Genomic DNA, 25,089 nt, shown 5'->3' on the forward strand with positions numbered 1-25,089 from the left:
TTATTTTACATTATCTCACTTAATTCTCACCATAATCTGAGCCACAGTCAGCTCCCAGTCTTGTTTTTGCTGACTGTATAGAGGTTCTCCATCTTTGGCTGCAGAGAATATAATCAATCTGATTTCAGTGTTGACCATCTGGTGCTGTCCATGTGTAGAGTCTTCTCTTGTGTTGTTGGAAGAGGGTGTTTGCTATGACCAGTGCATTTTCTTGGCAAAACTCTATTAGCCTTTGCCCTGCTTCATTCCGTATTCCAAGGCCAAATTTGCCTGTTACTCCAGGTGTTCCTTGACTTCCTACTTTTGCATTCCAGTCCCCTATAATGAAAAGGACATCTTTTTTGGGTGTTAGTTCTAAAAGGTCTTGAAGGTCTTCATAGAACCGTTCAACTTCAGCTTCTTCAGCATTACTGGTTGGGGCATAGGCTTGCATTACTGTGATATTGAATGGTTTGCCTTGGAAATGAACAGAGATCATTCTGTCATTTTTGAGATTGCATCCAAGTACTGCATTTCAGACTCTTTTGTTGACCATGATGACTACTCCATTTCTTCTGAGGGATTCCTGCCCGCAGTCGTAGATATAATGGTCATCTGAGTTAAATTCACCCATTCCAGTCCATTTTAGTTCGTTGATTCCTAGAATGCTGACGTTCACTCTTGCCATCTCTTGTTTGACCACTTCCAATTTGCCTTGATTCATGGACCTGACATTCCAGGTTCCTACGCAATATTGCTCTTTACAGCATCAGACCTTGCTTCTATCACCAGTCACATCCACAGCTGGGTATTGTTTTTGCTTTGGCTCCATCCCTTCATTCTTTCTGGAGTTATTTCTCCACTGATCTCCAGTAGCACATTGGGCACCTACTGACCTGGGGAATTCCTCTTTCAGTATCCTATCATTTTGCCTTTTCATACTGTTCATGGGGTTCTCAAGGCAAGAATACTGAAGTGGTTTGCCATTCCCTTCTCCAGCGGACCACATTCTGTCAGACCTCTCCACCATGACCTGACCATCTTGGGTGGCCCCACATGGCATGGCTTAGTTTCATTGAGTTAGACAAGGCTGTTGTCTGTGTGATCAGATTGGCTAGTTTTCTGTGATTATGGTTTCACCTCCTTATTGCCAAATACAGACTAAAATTGAAGAAAGTAGGGAAAACCACTAGACCATTCAGTTCAGTTCAGTTCAGTTGCTCAATCGTGTCTGACTCTTTGCGACCCCATGAATCGCAGCACACCAGGCCTCCCTGTCCATCACTAACTCCCAGAGTTCACTCAGACTCAGTTCCATCGAGTCAGTGATGCCATCCAGCCATCTCATCCTCTGTCATCCCCTTCTCCTCCTGCCCCCAATCCCTCCCAGCATCAGAATCTTTTCCAATGAGTCAACTCTTCGCATGAGGTGGCCAAAGTACTGGAGTTTCAGCTTCAGAATCATTCCTTCCAAAGAAATCCCAGGGCTGATCTCCTTCAGAATGGACTGATTGGATCTCCTTGCAGTCCAAGGGACTCTCAAGAGTCTTCTCCAACACCACAGTTCAAAAGCATCAATTCTTCGGTGCTCAGCCTTCTTCACAGTCCAACTCTCACATCCATACATGACCACAGGGAAAACCATAGCCTTGACTAGACGGACCTTTGTTGGCAAAGTAATGTCTCTGCTTTTGAATATGCTATCTAGGTTGGTCATAACTTTCCTTCCAAGGAGTAAGTGTCTTTTAATTTCATGGGTGCAGTCACCATCTGCAGTGATTTTGGAGCCCAGAAAAATAAAGTCAGCCATTGTTTCCACTGTTCCCCCATCTATTTCCCATGAAGTGATGGGACCAGATGCCATGATCTTCATTTTCTGCATGTTGAGCTTTAAGCCAACTTTCTTACTCTCCACTTTCACTTTCATCAAGAGGATTTTTAGTTCCTCTTCATGTTCTGCCATAAGGGTGGTGTCATCTGCATATGTGAGGTTATTGATATTTCTCCCGGCAATCTTGATTCCAGCTTGTGTTTCTTCCAGTCCAGCGTTTCTCATGATGTACTCTGCATATAAGTTAAATAAGCAGGGTGACAATACACAGCCTTGACGTACTCCCTTTCCTATTTGGAACCAGTCTGTTGTGACCTAATTCAAATTCCTTATGATTATACAGTGGAAGTGAGAAATGGATTTAAGGAACTAGATCTGATAGACAGAGTGCCTGATGAACTATGGACGTAGGTTCATGACATTGTACAGGAGACAGGGATCAAGATCATCCCCATGGAAAAGAAATGCAAAAAAGCAAAATGGCTGTCTGGAGAGGCCTTACGAATAGCTGTGAAAAGAAGAGAAGCGAAAGCAAAGGAGAGAAGGAAGGATATAAGCATCTGAATGCAGAGTTCCAATAAATAGCAAGGAGAGATAAGAAAGCCTTCCTCAGTGATCAGTGCAAAGAAAGAGGAAAACAACAGAATGGGAAAGACTAGAGATCGCTTCAAGAAAATCAGAGATACCAAGGGAATATTTCATGCAAAGATGGGTTCAATAAAGGACAGAAATGGTATGGACTTAACAGAAGCAGAAGATATTAAGAAGAGGTGGCAAGAATACACAGAACTGTACAAAAAAATCTTCATGACCCAGATAATCACGATGGTGTGATCACTAACCTAGAGCCAGACATCCTGGAATGTGAAGTCAAGTGGGCCTTGGAAAGCATCACTACGAACAAAGCTAGTGGAGGTGATGGAATTCCAGTTGAGCTATTCCAAATCCTGAAAGATGATGCTGTGAAAGTGCTACACTCAATATGCCAGCAAATTTGGAAAACTCAGCAGTGGCCACAGGACTGGAAAAGGTCAGTTTTCATTCCAATCCCAAAGAAAGGCATGCCAAAGAATGCTCAAACTACCGCACAATTGCACTCATCTCACACGCTAGTAAAGTAATGCTCAAAATTCTCCAAGCCAGGCTTCAGCAATATGTGAACCGTGAACTTCCAGATGTTCAAGCTGGCTTTAGAAAAGGCAGAGGACCCAGAGATCAAATTGCCAACATCCGCTGGATCATGGAAAAAGCAAGAGAGTTCCAGAAAAACATCTATTTCTGCTCTATTGACTATGCCAAAGCCTTTGACTGTGTGAAGTGAAGGGAAGTGAAGTCACTCAGTCGTGTCCTACTCTTTGCAACCCCATGGACTGTAGCTTACCAGGCTCCTCAGTCCATAGGATTTTCCAGGCAAGAGTACTACAGTAGGTTGCCATTTCCTTCTCCAGGGAATCTTCCCAAACCAGGGTTCGAACCCAGGTCTACTGCATTGTAGGCAGATGCTTTACCATCTGAGTGACTGTGTGGATCACAATAAACTGTGGAAAATTCTGAAAGAGATTGGAATACTGGACCACCTGACCTGCCTCCTGAGAAACCTATATGCAGGTTGAGAACCAATAGTTAGAACTGGACATGGAACAACAGACTGGTTCCAAATAGGAAAGGGAGTACGTCAAGGCTGTATATTGTCACCCTGCTTATTTAACTTATATACAGAGTACATCATGAGAAATGCTGGACTGGATGAATCACAAGCTGGAATCTAGATTGCCGGGAGAAATATCAGTAACCTCAGATATGCAGATGACACCACCCTTATGGCAGAAAGGGAAGAGGAACTAAAAAGCCTCTTGTTGAAAGTGAAAGAGGAGAGTGAAAAAGTTGGCTTAAAGCTCAACATTCAGAAAACTAAGATCATGGCATCTGGTCCCATCACTTCATGGGAAATAGATGGGGAAACAGTGGAAACAATGGCTGACTTTATTTTTCTGGGCTCCAAAATCACTGCAGATGGTGACTGCAGCCATAAAATTAAAAGACGCTTACTCCTTGGAAGGAAAGTTATGACCAACCTAGGTAGCATATTCAAAAGCAGAGACATTACTTTGGCAACAAAGGTCCATCTAATCAAGGCTATGGTTTTTCCTGTGGTCATGTATGCATGTGAGAGTTGGACTGTGAAGAAAGCTGACCGCCGAAGAATTGATGCTTTTGAACTGTGGTGTTGGAGAAGACTCTTGAGAGTCCCTTGGACTGCAAGGAGATCCAACCAGTCCATCCTAAGGGAGATCAGTCCTGGGTGTTCATTGGAAGTACTGAAACTGAACCTGAAACTCCAATACTTTGGCCACCTCATGCGAAGAGTTGACTCATTGGAAAAGACCCTAATGCTGGGAGGGATTAGGAGCAGGAGGAGAAGGGGACGACAGAGGATGAGATGGCTGGATGGCATCACTGACTCAATGGACATGAGTTTGAGTAAACTCTGGGATTTGGTGATGGACAGGAAGGCCTGGCGTGCTGCGATTCATGGGGTCACAAAGAGTCGGACACAACTGAGCGACAAAACTGAACTGAATTCTCACCATAGTTCTTTCAGATGGTTATACCAGTCCTATTTTTAAGGAAATGGATAATAAGGTTCAGAAGACCTAATTACTAGGCCACGATCAGTTCAGTTCAGTCTAGTCGCTCAGTCGTGTCCAACTCTTTGTAACTCCATGGACTGTAGCACTCCAGGCCTCCCTATTCATCACCAACTCCTAGAGTTTACTCAAATTCATGTCCATCGAGTTGGTGATGCCATCCAACCATCTCATCCTCTATTGTCCCCTTCTCTTCCCGCCTTCAATCTTTCCCAGCATCAGGGTCTTTTCCAATGAGTCAGTTCTTCATATCAGGTGGCCAAAGTATTGGAGTTTTAACTTCAGTATCAGTCCTTCCAATGAAAATTCAGGTCTGATTTCCTTTAGGATGGACTGGTTGGATCTCCTTGCAGTCCAAGGAACTCTCAAGAGTCTTCTCCAACACCACAGTTCAAAAACATCAACTCTTCAGTGTTCAGCCTTCTTTATTGTTCAACTCTCACATCCACACACAACTACTGGAAAAACTGTAGCTTTGACTGACAGACCTTTGTGGGCAAAGTCTCTGCTTTTGAATATGCTGTCTAGGTTGGTCATAGCTTTTCCTCCAAGGAACAAGTGTCTTTTAATTTCATGGCTGCAGTCACCATCTGTAGTGATTTTGGAGCCCCCACCCCCACCCCAAAATAAAGTCTGTCACTGTTACCATTGTTTCCCCATCTATTTGCCATGAAGTGATGGGACCAGATGCCATGATCTCAGTTTTCTGAATGTAGAATTTTAAGCCAATTTTTTCACTCTCCTCTTTCACTTTCATCAAGAGGCTCTTTCATTCTTCTTTGCTTTCTGTCTTAAGGGTGGTGTCATCTGCATATCTGAGGTTATTGATATTTCTCCCAGCAATCTTGATTCCAGCTTATTCTTCATCCAGCCTGGCATTTCATATGATGTACTCTGCATATAAGTTAAATAAGCAGGGTGACAGTTCAGCTCAGACATACTCCTTTCCCGATTTGATGATCCCTTCCCTATTGGGTTTCCCTTGTGGCCCTGCTGGTAAAGAAGCCGCCTGCAATGTGGTAGACCTGGGTTCAACTCCTGGGTTGGGAAGATGCCCTGGAGAAGGGAAAGGCTACCCACTCCAGTATTCTGGCCTAGAGAATTCCACGGACAGTCCACGGGGTCGTAAAGAGTTGGACAGGACTGAGCAACTTTCACTTTCACTTTCCTGATTTGGAACCAGTCTGTTATTCCATGCCAAGATCACCCGGACATTAAAATTGAGACAAGAGACAAAAACTACAGATATCTGGAGTCCTCATAAGTAATATAAAGGGATTCCGAGAGTAGAATTTGTAAAAATCATTGCTGTAAGCCAACCTGCTTCTCAACTTTGTATTTCTGCCTCTTTCTTTTTTTTTTTTTTTCAACCAGCCACACAGAATTGAAAATCAGGAACCATAGACACGGGAGCTTTAAACATGGAAGGACTCTCAAGCCGACATCAAGGTAAAGCCTGAAAGTTTCTCAAAGGTGCTCCAGGGGCTGTCTTAGGGGTGAAATTGGGGGTGGGAGTTCCAAGAAAAATTGTTATTCATAAACTGGCACCAGAGTCTCTCTTACACAGAATCTGACTTGGCTTAGAAAAAACTTAGCAAACTTCAGGGAGATAGAGGTAAGACCCTGATGGTACGATCTGAAAGGCAGTAAGGAAGAGATGGTTGACCCACTAGCATAAAAAATAAGCCAAGATTTGGAAAGTGATGAAGAGAGAAGGGAAAAGGAGGGAGAAAGGATGGATATCACAGGTGAAGGCTAGTGCTGAGTCAGCAGAAATGGCACATGGGCCTTTTGAGAACAGGGAAGTCTCATTTTAGCTATCTGCTCCAGGGTTCTCTGATGTACATCTGTCCTCCCCATGTCCTCTTCATCCCGCTACACAAACCTGCCTGGTAGGAGGACATTTGAGAGGATGGGAAGAGGGTGGAGAAGAGATTGCATCCTACATTTTGGTCAAGGTTGGGGTAGAGAGGAAGATGCAGAATGAGCATTCAGCAGGGATAGATGGTGGCACCCAAGGTGCTCGGGGGAAGCAAGGGCCTTGGGCCTTATGCGGTGTGTGGGGTGGGATCAGACGATCGTCCCCAGATCCTGAGGAGCAGGTAGCCCTGCTCCAGAGCATGTGCCCCAAGTCGGGCTCCTTGCCTCCAAAGACCTCTCAAATGACCCCACTTTTTCTACCTCCTGATTATTTACCCTGAAACACTGTTCACAACTCCTCCCTGTGCATGTAGCCACGTGGTTTTGTGCTTATTAAATAAAATCCAGTGTCTTAAGCCTGGCCTCTCCCACCATCGTCCATGAACCTTCTGCTCTTGTCAGGCTGTCCCCCCTTACATCCACACTGCTGCCTCTGCCCACGTACCTTGGCTGTGTTTTTCCTTTCAGCTGAAAAATGCTGTGTGGGGCTGATGCTGGCAGGGGGCTAGCCCTGAGGCCGATGGCTGTTCACGAGGCCCAGACCTTGAGATGCTGGGGATGGGTACCTCTCTCAACACCGCAGACGTTGTCCCAGATGGGAAAGGCGCTCATCAAAGGAGGAAAGGATGACAGTCGGTGTGTGTATGAGACTCAGAGCAGCACAGCGTGGTAGGGATGGAAGCCCGCTGGGCTGGGAGCCTCAGGAGAGGAGTTTTTACGAACAGGAAGAGCCCTGCCACCAGCTGTGCCGGAGGACACAGAGTGGAGGCCACTCTGGCTGGTGACCTTCTTCTTTCAGATCCTGACCCCGGGGCCGCGCTCAGCGGGCTGGCTGTGGAGGCCCCCAGAGTGGTCAGCAGGTGTACGTGGAGTGACATCCCTGCCACACAGGCCAGTGTGTCGGTCCTGGGACACGACAGCCTGGGGAGGGGAGGGGTGGTGGGAGTGCAGGAGTCTGGGGACCACCTGAGGAGCGTGTGGAACCACAGACAGGGGCTCTCCCTGGGGGCCGGCAGGACCACGGCTCAGAAGGCCAGGTGAAGAGGACACCCAGGAGGAGCAGGGATTCCAAGCCTGGGATTACAACAGTGTTGCTGATGGCTGGTCTGAGCCAGAGAGCTGTTTTCGGTTTGGTTTGGTTTTGAGATTTGTCATATTAACCTATTAAATGGAATTTGTGCCCAAGACAGGGTCAATTACTTTTAATAAGTCATCTATGGCTGGTAATGAACTGAACAGATCACAGATCCCCAAGCACCTCAAGACTGTTTGGGGTAAGGTAAAGCCAGCCCGTGAGCACTTGGGATCAGAAGGGTCATTTCCCATGCCTTTAGGAAGAGCCTTCAGACTGAGGTTTCCTTCCCCTCTTGGGCCCTTTCCCTTTCTAAATCATCATTACAAACGTGCCCAGGCGTTGACTCTGAAATGCGTGGTTATCTTTTCAAGCATTGTTTTTTTCCCAGTTTCCTTTGCTTGAGTCATGGCAATGTCACAGGAGGAAGGCAAACAGTTTCCTTTTCTACAAAATGGGACAGTCAACACCTACTTGCGGGTTACTGTGAGGATATTGATTACCTGTGTGTGGTGCCTAAGGCAGCTTAGCACACAGTAGGTGTTCAATCAAACACATGTCATATTAGTTTTTAATCCTGCTACTGTTCTCCGCTGCTCCTCCTGGCTCTCTCTTATTCCCTTTCTCTGTTTAGAGAGTGAGAGTGAAGTTTGGAAATTAGGGCTTAAAATATATTTCCCATTAACTGCGGCCTCTTTTGGCAGTCTGCTATAGAGGGGTAAATGATGGTGTGGGCAGGCAGAGATGCAAAAGACCCTTTTTCAGTGATCTAAGCACCTGGGTTATACCCAGACATCACTGACAGGACCATTTATCACCTTGATAATTCTCCAGGTGTGCAGTGAAAGCCATTTATAAGCTCCTTCCTCCTCTTTTTTCTTCTGAATATTTTAAAAAATCACTTCAGTGTGAAACTAATCAATGGCATTCTACCAGATGCTGGAGTGAAGGAAATGGGGGACTAAAATCTTTTCAGAGAAGATGAAATAGAGGTGCATTGATTTAAAAGCAACTAAACTCAATTTTTACCCATTTATTAGGTCCCTGCCAGATTTAAAAAAGAATGATTCTCAGTTTCTAGTCTATGGACCCCCAGCGCCACAGTCTCCTGTGAATACTTGTCTGGAAACAAAAGGCAGGGTCCTGACCTCACTCTAGTCCTACCAGATCCATCTTTAATTGCAAGAACAGGGAGTCACATTTTAAATATGTTCCCCATAAAATCTGAGAATCACAGCAACACAGGAAATATAAATGTGTGTAGTTTGTATCTTTAGGCAATTTACAATCTAGGTGGAGCTGATAAAAATGCAGGACAGTGACAAAATCACCATGTATTTTAGAAAGAATTGGCAGCAATGCACAGAATGGACTTGATTGGGAAGATGGACGTGGGAGATTTGTTCAGAGGTGTTGGCAGTAAGCCTAGAGTGAGATAAGGGCTGGAGGTGCTGAAAAGGAGAGACAGATGCCACACGTCAACCCCACATAGATGTAGGTTTTTTGTTTTTTTTTTTTTTATTGCAGGCAGTCACCAATTCCTTTTGAAAATTGGAAGGCTATAGATGCAAACTAATAAAAAGTATGTAATAGTAATGAAATGAGAAAATTGATTCCATTCATGCTAATGGAGGCCCCAAGCCCTGGAAAGAGGATGATCTTTCTGAGTGTAATTCAGAATAAAACAACATTGAAGCTCACTAAGTCCTGAAATTTAAAAAGTTTTCTGAGTCTCCAGTTGTAATATTCTGGAGAAATTCACTAGAGCTGCTTTTTGCTTCTTTTTGGTTCCTCTGCTTTGCTGGGGCCTAAGTATGGGCTTAGTCTTTCTGTGAAGTTGTCAGAACCAGCTACGGAGGCCAGGTGGGTAGAAATAAGTCAGGGGGTACTTTGGGAGAGAGTTTGAGGGGCGAGCTTTGAGCCAGATTTTACATGGGATGATGAACATAGAATAAAAGTAAGAAGGAAAGTGATTATAGGAGGCGAGACTGACAGGTGTAGAGGAACCACAGTTTCTAGATGAAGATGAACTCAGTCCACATGGTTCTAGGCTTTAGATGAGTGAGCCGGATGAGAACTGTGAGCGTTCCTCCAGAGCGGGGACAGGCTGACCCCACTGTCCGCTCCATTGCTGTCAGCGCTGGCCGCACAGGGGTCTGAGACCTCAGAAGAGAGTACCCCTTAACTTAGGGGAAAGGGCCAGAAAATGCCCCTGGCCAAAATGTCAACTGGAAATGGACGCACTTGGCCTCTTTAGACACTGGGGGGATTGGGGGGGTGCCTTGTATCCATGAAGTCAAGAGCCCGAGTTGGAGATCCAAAGACACATTAGGATCTAAAAGGCCATGATAACACCTACAATTAGAAAACAACAAATACCTGCTTAACTTTTTTCTGCCTATTTAATTTTTAAAACCAGCATTTTCTAAAATCATAGGATCCTTTAAAAAATATAAAGAAGGAACTTTTCTGGGAGTCCAGTGGTTAGGACTCCCAGCTTCCTCTGCGGAGGGGGAGGGTGGTGGGGGGAGTTCCAACCCTGGTCCAGGAGCTAAGATCCTGCAGGCAGTAGAAGCTGCCATCCAGCTCGCTGACTGAATCTGGCCCTGACGTGTTTGGTTTGTTTAGAGGAGCACTTTTTAAAACTTTGAATTGGTTGCCAATATTCTAAAAAAAATCAGGTGATTTCACCTAAAATCCAGAGTACTAACTTTTCTTGAAAATACTTGCATCTGGTAACGTTGGGACCTCATTCCCAGAAGGCCACAGTTGCTGGGTCATCATGAGAAGGGAGGCACTCTCTCCAGGTTGCCAGAGTCCCCAAGATTCACCTTGTCCCCAGGACTTACTTTGTCCCCTGTCTACTGAGCATCAGCTGCCATTTATCCTCACACCTGTGCTACTTTTTTCTTATAGAGAAGTCTATTAAGAAGCATATTTATGCTCAAACTGCTATTGGGATTATTCTTTTATTCAGCCTGATTCACTCTGCTACACACCTGGTCCCTGCTGCATATAAGCTGGCAAGCCCTGATATAACCTCTATTCATGTTGCACAGAACCAGATGAAAGAAAGAGCCTGCAGGCTGCAAACCTCCCCACAACCCCTCCCACCTCCATACATTGGTGTAGAAATGCCAGAACCTATACAGAACTGCAGACAGCCTTGGGCTGGGCCATTTCCCATTAAGTCTCCTCCCCTTCCCCAGAACCTCAAGACAACCTCCAGAAAGCATAACTGGAATGAAACTAATACGAAGAAAGCTGTCATCTTTTGAAATGGTGCTATAAGTGGCTAACAAAAAAACAGTTGTTTAGTCAGGACTTCCTGGTGGTCCAGTGGCTAACTTCCACTGCAGGATTCCACCCGTTCCATGCAGGTAAGATACCGCATACCACGGACCTTGACCAAAAAAAAAAAAGAACAGGTGTTTACAAAGAGGCGCATCTTGAGAAGAACCCGCTCACGGGTATTCTGGGTATAAAAACATCCAAGGAGGCTTGCCCGTGACCTCTTCTATTCACATACCCTGAGTAAAATCTCCTCACAGTCACTCCCTTCCTTTGGGCTGATTCTTTCTCGCCAATCAGCCTCCTGGTATAAGCTCCATTAGGGAAACGTGTGTCTTGGGAAGCAGGTGTGAATACTCTGGTCACAGGACAGCCATGCTCACTCATTGCTCACTTGTAGATCAGTCTCCAGGAACGCAGGCTTGAATCCCCCAGGACCTGAATTAATAAAACTGAGCTCCTCATCGTGCAAAGCTCAGGACCAGAATATTGACAAATGGCATCTCAAGAAGCAACGGGCTCCCTGGCCAGTCAGCCACCTTTCACTGCTATGGTGAGGGGGATCTGTTCAGTCCCAGGGGCTCCAGGGTCTGCAGTTGGAGACCAGCGGGTCTAAATTTCCTGGGCTGCAGGAGATTTCTTGCTTCACTTGCTCCTGAGCTTTCACTGTTCCCGGGAGATGTTACTGGTCCCTGCCCATTAGTTCCTCACGCTGTACCTGACACAGAGGAGCATTCTGTAAACGTTTATGGAAAGAATTTTAGACAGAAACATATTAGCAGAAGCCAGATGACCCCACCACTGCAACAGAGGTGCCTGAGGGCATTCTTGCTCTGCTTGAGGGGCTATGCTTCTCTCTCGGGTTGTACGATTCACAGCTTACTGCACTGACTGTGGCAGAGGGCAGAGCAAGGAGCGGTGAGAACAGAGCTGGCACTGGGCCTGTCTAAAGTGAGGCCCTGAAGTGAAAGGGCAGCATTGCCCCAGCAGGCATCTCGCAGCTTCCTGGTCATGAGAAACCGTCCTGGGATCCCTGGATACCTGGGAGAGGGAAAGGAGCGGGGGAAAAAGGAAGGAGCACGTTCGTCAGCTCGGTTTTCCTTAGAGGCAGCAGGTGTGGGGTTAGAGCAGGGCATCCTGCCTACTCAGAGGAGACAGGCGGTGGGGGGCCAACACTGGGGAGGATGTGCATGGGGCCAGCCCTGCCCATATGGTGAAGAATGCTATGTGCCCCTTACCTTTCCGTCTAGCGGGGTGTCCTGCCAGCCCCCCACAAGTGGTGAGTAAATGGAGAGGACACAGCAGACCCCCCCTCACCCGGATCTCAGAGGAAAACTGCACCGATAGACCAGTTCCCACAATGATGCCTGGGACTCCTACAGTGCTAAGCGCTGCTTCATTTTTCAGAAAGGATGTTATAATGAACCCCTATGCCCACCACCTTGGTTTAACATTATTTTTCATTCTGTCATAATTACTTCTTTTTAATGAAAATTCCAGACATCGTGGAATATGAAGCTTTAAAAAATAAGGACATAGTTAAAATAGTGTGTTTTATATCGTGCGACTTTTACCACAATAAAAACATTTAAAGGACATTGTTCTCACATGACCGTGATACCATTATCATACCTAACAAAATGAATACTCAGTCCATATTCAAATTTCCCCAACTGTCTCAAGAATAAATTTGTATGGTTGGTTTGTTGGCAGCAAAGCTTTTAAAACAGTGTTCCCAGCAGCCTCAGGCTTCTGCACAAATGTCTCAGGGAGCGGCAAGGGTGAGCTGAGGGGGAAGGAGACCTCCACCCTGCTTCAGCCAGAGCAGGTTTATTATTAGGAACAAAAGAGTTTTCTGTTAAGAAAAAAATTAAATTTGAAAATCATTTCCACAAAGCATTACTTCTCTCAGATTTTAAAAGAAAATGTCTAGTGCATCCCTTCTGCCTCAGATGGTAAAGAATCTGCTTGCAGTGCAGGAGACCTGGCTTCAATCCCTAAGTCAGGAAGATTCTCTGGAGAGGAAATGGTTACCCACACCAGTATTCTTGCCTGGGAAATCCCATGGACAGAGGAGCTCATGGCTACAGTCCATGGCATTGCAAAGAGCCGGTCATGACTGAGCCACTAACTCTCTTTTTAGTGCTGTAACTGCTTTAAATCAAGGGCATACATTCCTAGTGGTGGTGTAGTGGGAACCCAGGGTGCAGGCAGGGAGATTTGGCCGAGTCCAGTGGCTGTAACACGAGAGTTTTAGTCGCTCTGGGCATGACCCGGGACTCAGAGAGCGGATCTAGCCGGTGCCTAGAGTACTCTGGATCCACACGGTAGTTTCCCCCAGGGTGTGAATGCATCTAATACTTTGCCCTTTCCCTTTCTAGATCTCATTCTATGACTCTCACCTAGTTCTTGCTCCTTTGTAGGGCAACTTGGCATACTCAGGCCAAAGAACTTTGAAACCCTTCCTGCTCAGTTTCTACTTTTAACTTTCTTAGGTCCTCTCTAAAAGAATGGTCTTCCAAATGTACATTACAGTTTGGCATTACCAAAGCCAGATTAATAGAAAAGCATCGATAACATAGACCTGTCCATTGCAGGGGCTTCCCAGATGACACTGGTGTAATAGAACCCATCTGCCAGAACAGGAGATATAAGAGACTTGATCTCTGGGTTGGGAGGATCCCTGTGTTGGGAAGATCTTCTGGAGAAGGAATGGCCACCACTCCAGTATTCTTGCCTGGGAAATCCCATGGACAGAGGCCTGGCAGGCTACGTACGGTCCATAGAGTTGCAAAGAGTTAGATACTGAAGTGACCGAGCACGCATGCACGCATCCATTGCAAAGCAAGTGGTATTGAGTCACAGATGCAATACATAAGCAATGTGACCCAGCAAGGGGGCACAGCTGTCGTTGCAGCAGTCTAAAGACAAGCCTGGATAATGAAGAGTAGTCAGAGATTCTAGTAAATGGTCATCTTTTCAGGGAATCTCAATAAGGACAGCTTTCAGTAACAAACAACTCAAGACCTTTCTCCTTTCTCAGGACACATGCCCAGATTAACCTGTCAAAATACTCAATTCGCTTTTGAGATTCTTGAAATTATATTTCAAATGATGATGTTTTCCTACCAGGTCTGTTCAACTGCAGAACTGTAAGCTCCATAAAGATGGTGACAAAAGAGACTTCCTGGTGGTCCAGTGGTTAGGACATGGGTTTAATCCCAGTCCAGGAAGATCCCATGTGCTTCAGGGCAACTAAACCTCCACACCACAACTGCGGAGCCCTTGTGCAGCAACTACTGAAGCTCCCAAATCTAGAACCCAGGCTCCGCCACAAGAAAAGTCACAGCACCGAGAAGCCTGCACACCACAACTAGAGAATGGCTCCCGCTTGCTGCAACTAGGCAAATGTTTATCCGTTAATACGTAGATGATACACAAATAGTTTGGGCAGAGGAAAAATCTGGGAATATACGAACTGAGTCATCCTTTCCCAACACCAATCTTTTTATTAATTACTTAAATAACAAGTAGATGTTACACATGCAAGTATGCTCTCTGCTAACAAAATAGTAAACGCCTGAAAGATTGTGACCATACCTTATATTCTTTTGCCATTCCCTCATTAGTTCAAATTTGGATGTGGAACTTACTGACTAAAAAGTTGGGTCATGTGGAATTTTCACTAAACATGAAAATCTATAAATTGATAGTAAAATTAACACAGAGAAATCTTAAAACACTAAGAATTCTCACCCTCCTTTATAACTCATCGCAAATGTTACCTCCTCCAGGCTGCCTTCCTTCACTTACCCAGGCAGGCTTAGTCCCTCTCTTCTCTCTGAGTCCACCTGCTTGCTGAAGACCTCTGTAGATGAAAATATACACAGTTACTATAATGATTAGTTTACCTAAGTCTCCCCCAAGACAAGCTGCTGGTGTTGAGGGGAGGGTGGGGCCCCCTAGGCTGCCCAGGGAGACAGCTCCTCCTTATGGCTTGGATGGAGGGTCAATAGAGGACACATATGCCCGGCAGGCTTTTGTTCTGATAAGATGGCAGGCATGCGCAGAAACATTTGCAGGATTACGTCTCCATGTAAATATATGACAGTCCTCTCTACTCTCTTTCCTAAGAAGGTAAGAATGAAATGTTCTGGGAGGAGGAGAAAGGGAAAGGCAGTAGTCAAAGGTTCCTAAGCTTCGGTTGTGTTAAGACAAGATGAGTGAGCCCTAGAGACACAATGGGCGGCACGGGGCCTGTAGTGAACAGTGACGGGCTTACCTTTGCCAAGAGGGCAGACTTTGCCTTAAGTGTTCTTGAAACACACTCAAACAAATAATAATAGGTAAGAAGTGCAGGAGGAAAATTTGAAGAGATGAACATGACATGGGGTGTACTGATGGTTTCATGGTTTTAACCAGCTATCTGCAAGCTTATTAAGTTGTGTTCTTAAATATGTACAGCTTTTTGTATGTCAATTGTATCTCAATAAAGTGACTTAAGAAAAAAAGAATTCTAGGCCTTTGTGAGAGGAAGATAGTCTAACCAGACACTGAAGATTTGGAGATTGAACTCGTCCACCAGAATGAAGCCAGGAGACTTGGAGAGGGTTCACTCCATGTCCGTCCAAAATGAGGACGAGAGGAGCAGCCGGTAATGCTGGCCGTGAGAAGGGGCAACATCTCAGAGGACTCCACTCTTAAGGCCGAGGAAAAATTTCATCTGAGAGTGTGGGCACTGAGAAAGAGGGCTCTGGCAGCCACAGAGGGTGTAGCTGACAGGCCCCAGTGAAGGAGGTTATGGCTGTGAGCTGAGGGTGGCAGGAATCTAATCTCAGGACCTGGCAGTCAGAGACCACCAGACAGTGACCCAGAGGATCAGGAGAAATGAAGGAAGACCCTGATTCCAGGAACTTCATTACCAGACAATTAATCAAGGCAGGAATTCAACCTGGAGGGAAAAGGAGGGTTCCAGACACTAAAATTTGAGAGAAGGGCATTATGTTATGGTGGTTGGAGTGTGCAGCCTCAGAGTCCCATGCACAAGGCTCAAGCCTCTGCCAAGAGACCCAACAAGTTACTTAACCATTCTAGATCTCAATCCACACCTGATAGGGTGAGGCTATTAGATGAAGCTATTGGAAGGAATAAACAGAATTATGCTCAAGCAGAGCTTAGGACAGTGCCTAGAGCATTGCAGGTGCTAAAATAGTAATTACAATAGTAATGGTAATTCTGAAGGTTAATAGGAGTTCATAGTGTAGTAGCAGAATAATAGTGGTGATACTGGTAACAATAATGAGTAACTAGGCGGCTTCACTTTTCACTTTCATGCATTGAAGGAGGCAATGGCACCCCACTCCAGTACTCTTGCCTGGAAAATCCCATGGACGGAGGAGCCTGGTGGGCTGCAGTCCATGGGGTCACTAAGAGTCAGACACGACTGAGCAACTTCACATTCACTTTTCACTTTCACTTTTCACTTTCATGCATTGGAGAAGGAAATGGCAACCCACTCCAGTGTTCTTGCCTGGAGAATCCCAGGGACGGGGGAGCCCAGTGGGCTGCCATCTATGGGGTCGCGAAGAGTCGGACACGACTGAAGTGACTAAGCAGCAGCAGCAGCAACACCACGAAAGCTAGAACGACTGCCCAAAGGCATACTGAACCCATGGACACTCCAAAACCTACTACTGGACGTGGCACTGCCCTTGAGAGAGTTGAGATCTAGCTCCATCAACCAGAACACAGGCACAAGCTCTGCCAACCAGGCAAACATCACAGGACACTAACCTAACCCCATCCACAGAGGCAGACTCCATAACCAAGAACTATGACCTTGAAAATCCTTTAAAATTGTTTTTTCCCTTTTTCATCTTTTTCCTTTTCTCTTATAAATCACACTGTTTATTCCCCCAACATATCTCCTCCTTCACACTAGCATTTAGTGGTGCTGTGGAGTTTTTCTCTTTATTTATTTATTTTTTGTTGTTGTTGTTATAAAAAAAAAATTCATTTTAAGATTCTTTTTTATAAATCACACTGTTTACTCCCCAACATATTTCCACCATCACATTAGCCTTTTGAGGTGCTGTGGGGTTTTCTTCTTTGTGTTTCTTGTCCAAAAAAAAGCAAGAAAAAAAATTCATTTTAGGGTTTTTTTTTCTCCTTCTCACTTTTTTTTTTCTTTTTCTTAATGAGTTTTTTGGATTTATTTTGGATATAGTCAACTGCTTTTCCTACTGTTCTTTACCAGCTGTAGCTATTCCTGAATATATATAAATCTTTTCCACACAGGTCTATTCATCTTTGCTTTTCAATTTTTTTATTTTCTCTCTCTGTTTTTTTTTTTTTAATTCTCTTCTCCACCCCTTCCTTTTCTCTTTCCCCTCCCATCTCCTCTTTCTTTGTTCTCTCTCTTTTTTTATTCTCTCTTTTTTCTTTTACTCTTTCTTCTTTCACCAGGTAAGTTAAATGGTTGAGCTCTCTATGCTATATTCCCCAGTCGGCCTTCCACTCATGCTCAGATTTCCAGATTGAGCATTAGCTAACTCTGCTTTCTATTGGTTGACATCTCCTCTGGTTTCCCTTTCTCACCAAGTCAATCTCCTGTACTCTTTTCTTTAGAACACTTTGGTTATAACTGTATGTGTGGGAGTGTGTGTGTATATGTCCCAGCATTTCCGTAATTGCCTACTTGATCTCCTCCCACTAGAACACAGGCACGTCACCCCCAACAAGAAATCAACACAAACCACCCCACCAATGTTTCCCTCCAAGGGCAAAAATCAAAAGGAAGAAGTAATACAACCCTAAAGCCTGGGAAAAGGAGACCTCAAGTGAAGAAGTTTAGAAAAAAGAAAAAAAATGATCAAAAGGCAGAGAAATATGACACAAATGAAAGAGCAAGGTAGAAACTCACAAGACCAAATAAACAAGAAGAAAATAAGCAATCTCCCTGAAAGAGAATTCAGAATAATGATAGTAAAGATGCTCCAAAGATTTGAAAGTAGAATGGAGAAAATGGAAGAAGCATTTAACACAGTTAATAAAATCACCAAGGGCATAGAAAAAATAAAGAATAAGAAAACAGAGATGAATAACACAATTACTGAAATTAAAAATACTCTAGAAGGAACCAATAGCAGAATAACTGAGACAGAGGAATGGATAAGTGAGCTGGAGGATAGAATGGTAGAAATAACTGCTGAAGTGCAGAATAAAGGGAAAGGAATGAAAAGAATTGAGGAAAGCCTCAGAGACCTTTTGGACAATATTAAACACACCAGTATTTGAGTTGTAGGGGTCCCAGAGGAAGAAGAAAAAAAGAAAACACTAAGAAAATTTTTGAAGAAATTATAGTTGAAAACTTCCCCAACATGGGAAAGTGCCGGGGCCCAGCCCCGGCTGATCCAGGGTATTCGAAGCGGGGACAGCGTCGGCGATCTATTTATTTAAATATTTATCAAAGATATAAAGAGTAATAGAATGAGGATAGCTCAGTGAGGAAATTCAGTGGAGAAAAGAGGCTGAGTAGCTTGGTTTACACGGGAGACCAATAAAACTTCAAGACAAGAAGTTTGCACCACTTACGTAGGCCGCAGGCATCCTTCCATTCTCCCGAAGGAGAGGAGACACTGAGGCCTCCCCAGTCAGATCTTAGAAGCCCAGGCATAATTAGCAAGCATGGCAGGTTCCGCGCTCCAGATGGAGACTCAGCCAGAATTTGAGAGAGAGAGCGACACGGGGAGACCAAGTTTCGGTGAACAAGGCCCGCACTTTATTTTCCAAAGTAGTTTTTATACCTTAAGTTATGCATAGAGGATAATGGGGGAAGGGGTGGAGTCATGCAAGGACAGCAGTTCCTGGTCCTAATCGAAGCCAGGCTTTCAAACTTATCATATGCAAAAGTTCAGGTGATTTACATCATCTTCTGGCCAGGAGGCCTGTTACCATTTTAAGAAACTTATTTCTCTCTAAAGGTGATTATTCTAAAGTCAGGCACCAGCCTCCAAAAAAGTATTGGACAAAGCTGCATTCCTATAGGGCAAAGGTGAGGTGGGCTCAATCAAGAAAAGAATTAACTCAAGGGTCCAAGGTTACAAACATTGAGGCTACTACTTACATGTCTATACACCCATTATATCAATCAATACACTGCCAAGGACACAGTAGGTAAGGAGTATGGAGACTTAGCAGCAAACATTGGCCCAATAAGTGAAAAAACCTTTCACCAATACAATTTATAATTGATCTTTTAACTACTTAAAGGAATCTGTGTTTAGACAGTTTAGAACATCTCCTGCCTCTCACAGTTGGGAGGCTCTGAACAATCACATGTGGCCGGAAAAACCTATTCGGGCAGGCTAGAGGATTTCCAAAGGAGTTTGTAGGTTGAAACACTGTCACACTCAGGAATTATTAACTGGAGCTGTAAGCTAACTCTTTTTTCAGAGAGAGGTAGTGGGGGACAGCCCCCCGTAAAGTCAGAGGTGTAGGTGAAAGCACAAAGCAGAAAGTAAGCAGACTCTGGTTTTGAGGGTAGATGCTGGAGAACTTCCAAGGGGACTCCTGAGGCTCGATCCCGCCTTTGTGTATGCCGAGCCTCCTTCCTCATGACCTTTGTCATGGGTGGAGCTCCTCATGCTGGCTCCCGGCAGTGATAGAATTCCAGTTGAGCTATTCCAGATCCTGAAAGATGATGCTGTGGAAAGTGCTGCACTCAATATGCAATATGCTGGCTCCCAGCAGGAAAGGAAATAGTCAATCAAGTCCAAGAAGTGCAGAGAGTCCACTACAGGTTAAATCCAAGGAAAAATGCATCAAGACACATATTAATCAAGCTAACAGAGATTAAGCACAAAGAAAGAATATTAAAAGCAGCAAGGGAAAAGCAACAAGTAACATACAAGGGAAAACCCATACAATTAACAGTAGATCTTTCAGCAGAAACTCTACAGGCCAGAAGAGAATGGCAGGATGTATTTAAAGTGCTGAAAGAGAAAATCCTACAACCATGATTACTATACCTAGCAAAGATCTCATTCAAAACTGATGGAGAAATCAAAAGCTTTATGGACAAGCAGAAATTAAGAGAATTCAGCATCACCAAACCAGCCTTGCAACAAATACTAAAGGGACTTACATAGCCAGTAAACACAAGGGAAAGGAAAGACCTACAGAAACAAACTCAAAACAATCAAGATAATGCCAATAGGAACACATATATCAATAATTACCTTAAAAGTAAATGAATTAAATGCGCCAACCAAAAGATACAGACTGACTGAATGGATACAAAAACAAGACCCATATATATGCCACCTACAGGAGACCCACTTCAGACGTAGAGACACATACAGACGGAAAGTAAAAGGAAGGAAAAAATATTCCATGCGAATGGAAACCAAAAGAAAGCTGGAGTGACAATCTTATTTCAGGCAAAATAGACTTTAAAGAATATCATAAGATATAAAGAAGGACACGGCATAATGATCAAGGGATCAGTCCAAGAAGAAGAAATAACAATTGTAAATGTCTATGCACCCAACATAGGGGCACTTCAATACATAAGGCGAACACTAACAGGCATAAGAGGAGAAATTGACAGCAACACAATAATAGTAGGGGATTTTAACACCCCACTGTCATCAATGGACAGATCATCAAAACAGAGAGTCAATAAGGAAACACAAACCTTGAATGAGACACTAGACCAAACGGACCTAATTGATATCTTCAGGACTTTCCATCCAAATGCAGAAGAATACACTTTCTTCTCAAGTGTATATGGAATATTCTCCAGGATAGACCACATCTTGGGCCACAAATCAACTCTCAGGTAAATGTAAGAAAATTGAAATTGCATCAAGTATCTTCTCTGACCCACAACACTATAAGATTAGATATCAACTGCAGGAATAAAAAAGTAAAATACACAAAATCATGGAGATTAAACGATACATTACTAAATAACAAAGAGGTTGCTGAAGAAATAAAAGGAGAAATCAAAAGATTCCTAGAAACAAATGACAATGAAAACACGATGACCCAAAACCTATGGGACTCATCAAAAGGAGTTCTAATAGGGAAGTTTATATATTAATACAACCATACCTCAAGAAGCAAGAAAAGTATTGAATAGACAGCCTAACTCTACATCTAAAGCAGCTGGAAAAAGCAAAACAAAAAACCCCCAAAGTCAGCAGAAGGAAGGAGATCTTCCTTCATAAAACCAGAGCAGAAATAAATGAAAAAGAAATGAAGGAAACAATAGCAAAGATAATACAACTAAAAGCTGATTCTTTGAGAAGATTAACAAAATTGACAAACTACTAGCCAGACTCATCAAGAAAAAAAGGGGGAAACATCAAATCAATAAAAGTAGAAATGAAAAAGGAGAGATAACACAGAAATACAAAGGATCATAAGAGAATATTATGAGCAACTATATGCTAATATGTTTAATGTAGATCACAATAAGCTGTGGAAAATTATGAAAGAGATGGGAATACCAGACCACCTGATCTGCCTCTTGAGAAATTTGTATGCAGGTCAGGAAGCAACCATTAGAACTGGACATGGAACAACAGACTGGTTCCAAATAGAAAAAGGAGTACATCAAGGCTGTATATTGTCACCCTGCTTATTTAACTTATATGCAGAGTACATCATGAGAAACGCTGGACTGGATGAAACACAAGCTGGAATCAAGATTGCCAGGAGAAATATCAATAACCTCAGATATGCAGATAACACTACCCTTATGGCAGAAGGTGAAGAAGAACTAAAGAGCCTTTTGATGAAAGTGAAAGAGGAGAGTAAAAAAGTTGGCTTAAAGCTCAACATTCAGAAAACAAAGATCATGTCATCTGGTCCCATCACTTCATGGCAAATAGATGGGGAAACAGCGTCAGACTTTATTTTTCTGGGCTCCAAAATCACTGCAGATGGTGATTGCAGCCATGAAATTAAAAGACACTTGCTCCTTGGAAGAAAAGTTATGACCAACTAGTTAGCATATTCAAAAGCAGAGACATTACTTTGCCAACAAAGATCCATCTAGTCAAGGCTATGGTTTTTCCAATAGTCATGTATGGATGTGAGAGTTGCACTGTAAAGAAAGCTGAGTGCCGAAGAACTGATGCTTTTGAACTGTGGTGTTGGAGAAGACTCTTGAGAGTCCCTTGGACTGCAAGGAGATTCAACCAGTCCATCCTAAAGGAAATCAGTCTTGGGCGTTCATTGGAAGGACTGATGTTGAAGCTGAAACTCCAATACTTTGGCCACCAGATGCAAAGAGCTGACTCACTTGAAAAGACCCTGATGCTGGGAAAGACTGAGGGTGGGAGAAGAAGGGGACGACAGAGGATGAGATGTTTGGATGGCATCACCAACTCAATGGACATGGGTTTGGGGACTGAGTGACTGAACTGAACTGAACTGATATGCTAATAAAATGGACAACCTAGAGGAAATGGACAGATACTTAGAAAAGATCAGCCTCCCAAGACTGAACCAGGAAGAAATAGAAATTATTAACAACCCAATTACAAACACTGAAATTGAAGCAGTGATCAAAAATCTCCCCCAAAACAAATGCCCAGGGCCAGATGGCTTCACAGGGGAATTCTATCAAACATTCAGAGAAGAGCTAATGCCTATTTTTCTGAAATTCTTCCAAAATACTGCAGAGGAAGGAACACTTCCAAACTCATTATATGAGGCGACAATCACCCTGACACCAAAATCAAGAAAAGACAACACGAAAAAAGAAAATTACAGGCCAATATCACTGATGAACATAGATGTAAAAATCCTCAACAAAATTCTAGCAAACTGAATTCAACAACACATTAAAAAGCTCATACACCATGATCAAGTCGGGTTTATTCCAGGGATCTAAGGATTCTTCAATATATGCAAATGAATCAATGTGATACACCATATCAACAAACTGAAATATAAAAGCCATATGATCCTCTCAACAGATGCAGAAAAAGCCTTCGACAAAATTCAGCATCCATTTATGATAAAAATGCCTCAAAAAATGGGCATAGAAGGAACCTACCTCAACATAGTAAAGGCCATATATGAAAAGCCCACAGCAAACATTATTCTCAATGGTGAAAAACTAAAAGCTTTCCCTCTATAATCAGGAACAAGACAAGGGTGTCCATTCTCCCCACTATTATTCAACATAGTTTTGGAAGTCCTAGCTACAGCAATTAGAGAAGAAAAAGAAATAAAAGCAATCCAGATTGAAAAAGAAGTAAAACTCTCACTGTTTGCAGATGACATGATACTATACATAGATAATCCAAAAGAAACTATCAGAAAATTACTAGAGCTAATCAGCGAATTCAGCAAAGTCATGGGATACAAGGTCAATACAGAGAAATCACTTGCACTCCTATATACTAACAATGAAAAATCAGAAAGAGAAATTAAGGAATCAATACTATTCACCACTGCAACAAAAAGAATTAAATATCTAGGAATAAACCTACCTAAGGAAACAAAAAACCCATATAAGAAAAACTATTAAGATACTGATGAAAGAAATCAAAGACAACATAAACAGATGGAGAAATATTCCATGTTCCTGGGTGGGAAGAATCAATATTGTGAAAATGACTATACTACCAATGCAATCTACAGATTCAATGCAATATGTATCAAATTTCCAGTACTCTTGCCTAGAAAATCCCATGGATGGAGGAGCATGGAAGGCTGCAGCCCATGGGGTTGCTGAGGGTCGGACACGACTGAGCGACTTCACTTTCACTTTTCACTTTCATGCATTGGAAAAGGAAATAGAAACCCACTCCAGTGTTCTTGCCTGGAGAATTCCAGGGAAGGGGGAGCCTGGTGGGCTACTGTCTATGGGGTTGCACAGAGTCAGACATGACTGAAGTGACTTAGCAGCAGAACAAAAAATTTCACATTTCATATGGAAACACAAAAGACCCTGAAGAGCCAAAGCAGTCTTGAAAAGAATGGAGCTGGAGAAATCAACCTTCCTGACTTTAAACTATCCTACAAAGCTACAGTCATCAAGACAGTATGGTACTGAAACAAAAACAGAAATATAGCCCAATGGAACAAGATAGAAAACCCAGAGATAAACCCATGCACCTATGGGTACCTTCTTTTGACAAAGGAGGCAAGAGTATACAATGGGGCAAAGACAGCCCCTTCAGTAAGTGGCGCTGGGAAAACCGGACAGCTAGGTGCAAAAAAATGAAATTAGATCACTGCTGCAGCTAAGTCGCTTCAGTCATGTCTGACCCTGTGTGACCCTCCAGACAGCAGCCCACCAGGCTCCCCCGACCCTTGGATTCTTCAGGCAAGAACACTGGAGTGGGTTGCCATTTCCTTCTCCAATGCATGAAAGTGAAAAGTGAAAGTGAAGTCACTCAGTCGTGTCCTACTCTTAGTGACCCCATGGACTGCAGCCCACCAGGCTCCTCCATCCATAGGATTTTCCAGGCAAGAGTACCGGAGTGGGTTGTCATTGCCTTCTCCGAATTAGATCACTACCTAACACCATACACAAAGGTAACTGAAAATGGATTAAAGGCCTAAATATAAGACAAGAAACTATTAAACTCTTAGAGGAGAACATAGGCAGAGCACTTGATGACATAAATCAAAGCAAGATCTTCTATGACCTATCTCCTAGAGTAATGGAAATAAAAACAAAAATAAAGAGAGACCTAATTAAACTTAAAAGCTTTTGAACAACAAAGGAAACTACAAACAAGGTGAAAAGACAACCCTCAGAATGGGAGAAAATAATAGCAAGGGAAACAACTGATAAAGAATTAATTTCCAAATATACAAGCAGCTTATACAACTCAATACCAGAAAAGCAAACAACCCAATCAAAAAGTGGGAATGGGACCTGAAGAGATATTTGTCTAAAGAAGACATACAGATGGCGAACAAGCACATGAAAGATGCTCAACATCACTCATTATCAGAGAAATGCAACTCAACACTACAATGAAATACCACCTCACCCCAGTCAGAATGGCCATTATCAAAAAGTCCACAAACAAATGCTGGAGAGAGTGTGGAGAAAAGGGAACACTTTTGCATTGCTGGTGGGAATGTAAACAGATACAGCCACTATGGAAGATGGTATGGAGACTGCTTGAAAAGCTAGGAATAAAACCACCATCAGTTCAGTTCCGTCGCTCAGTCGTGTCCGACTCTTTGCGACCCCATGAATCGCAGCACGCCAAGCCTCCCTGTCCATCACCAACTCACGGAGTTCACTCAGACACACGTCCATCAAGTCAGTGATGCCATCCAGCCATCTCATCCTCTGTCGTTCCCTTCTC

This window comes from Bos taurus, chromosome 16 (genome assembly GCF_002263795.3).
Source record: "Bos taurus isolate L1 Dominette 01449 registration number 42190680 breed Hereford chromosome 16, ARS-UCD2.0, whole genome shotgun sequence".
Taxonomy (NCBI): Eukaryota; Metazoa; Chordata; class Mammalia; order Artiodactyla; family Bovidae; genus Bos; species Bos taurus.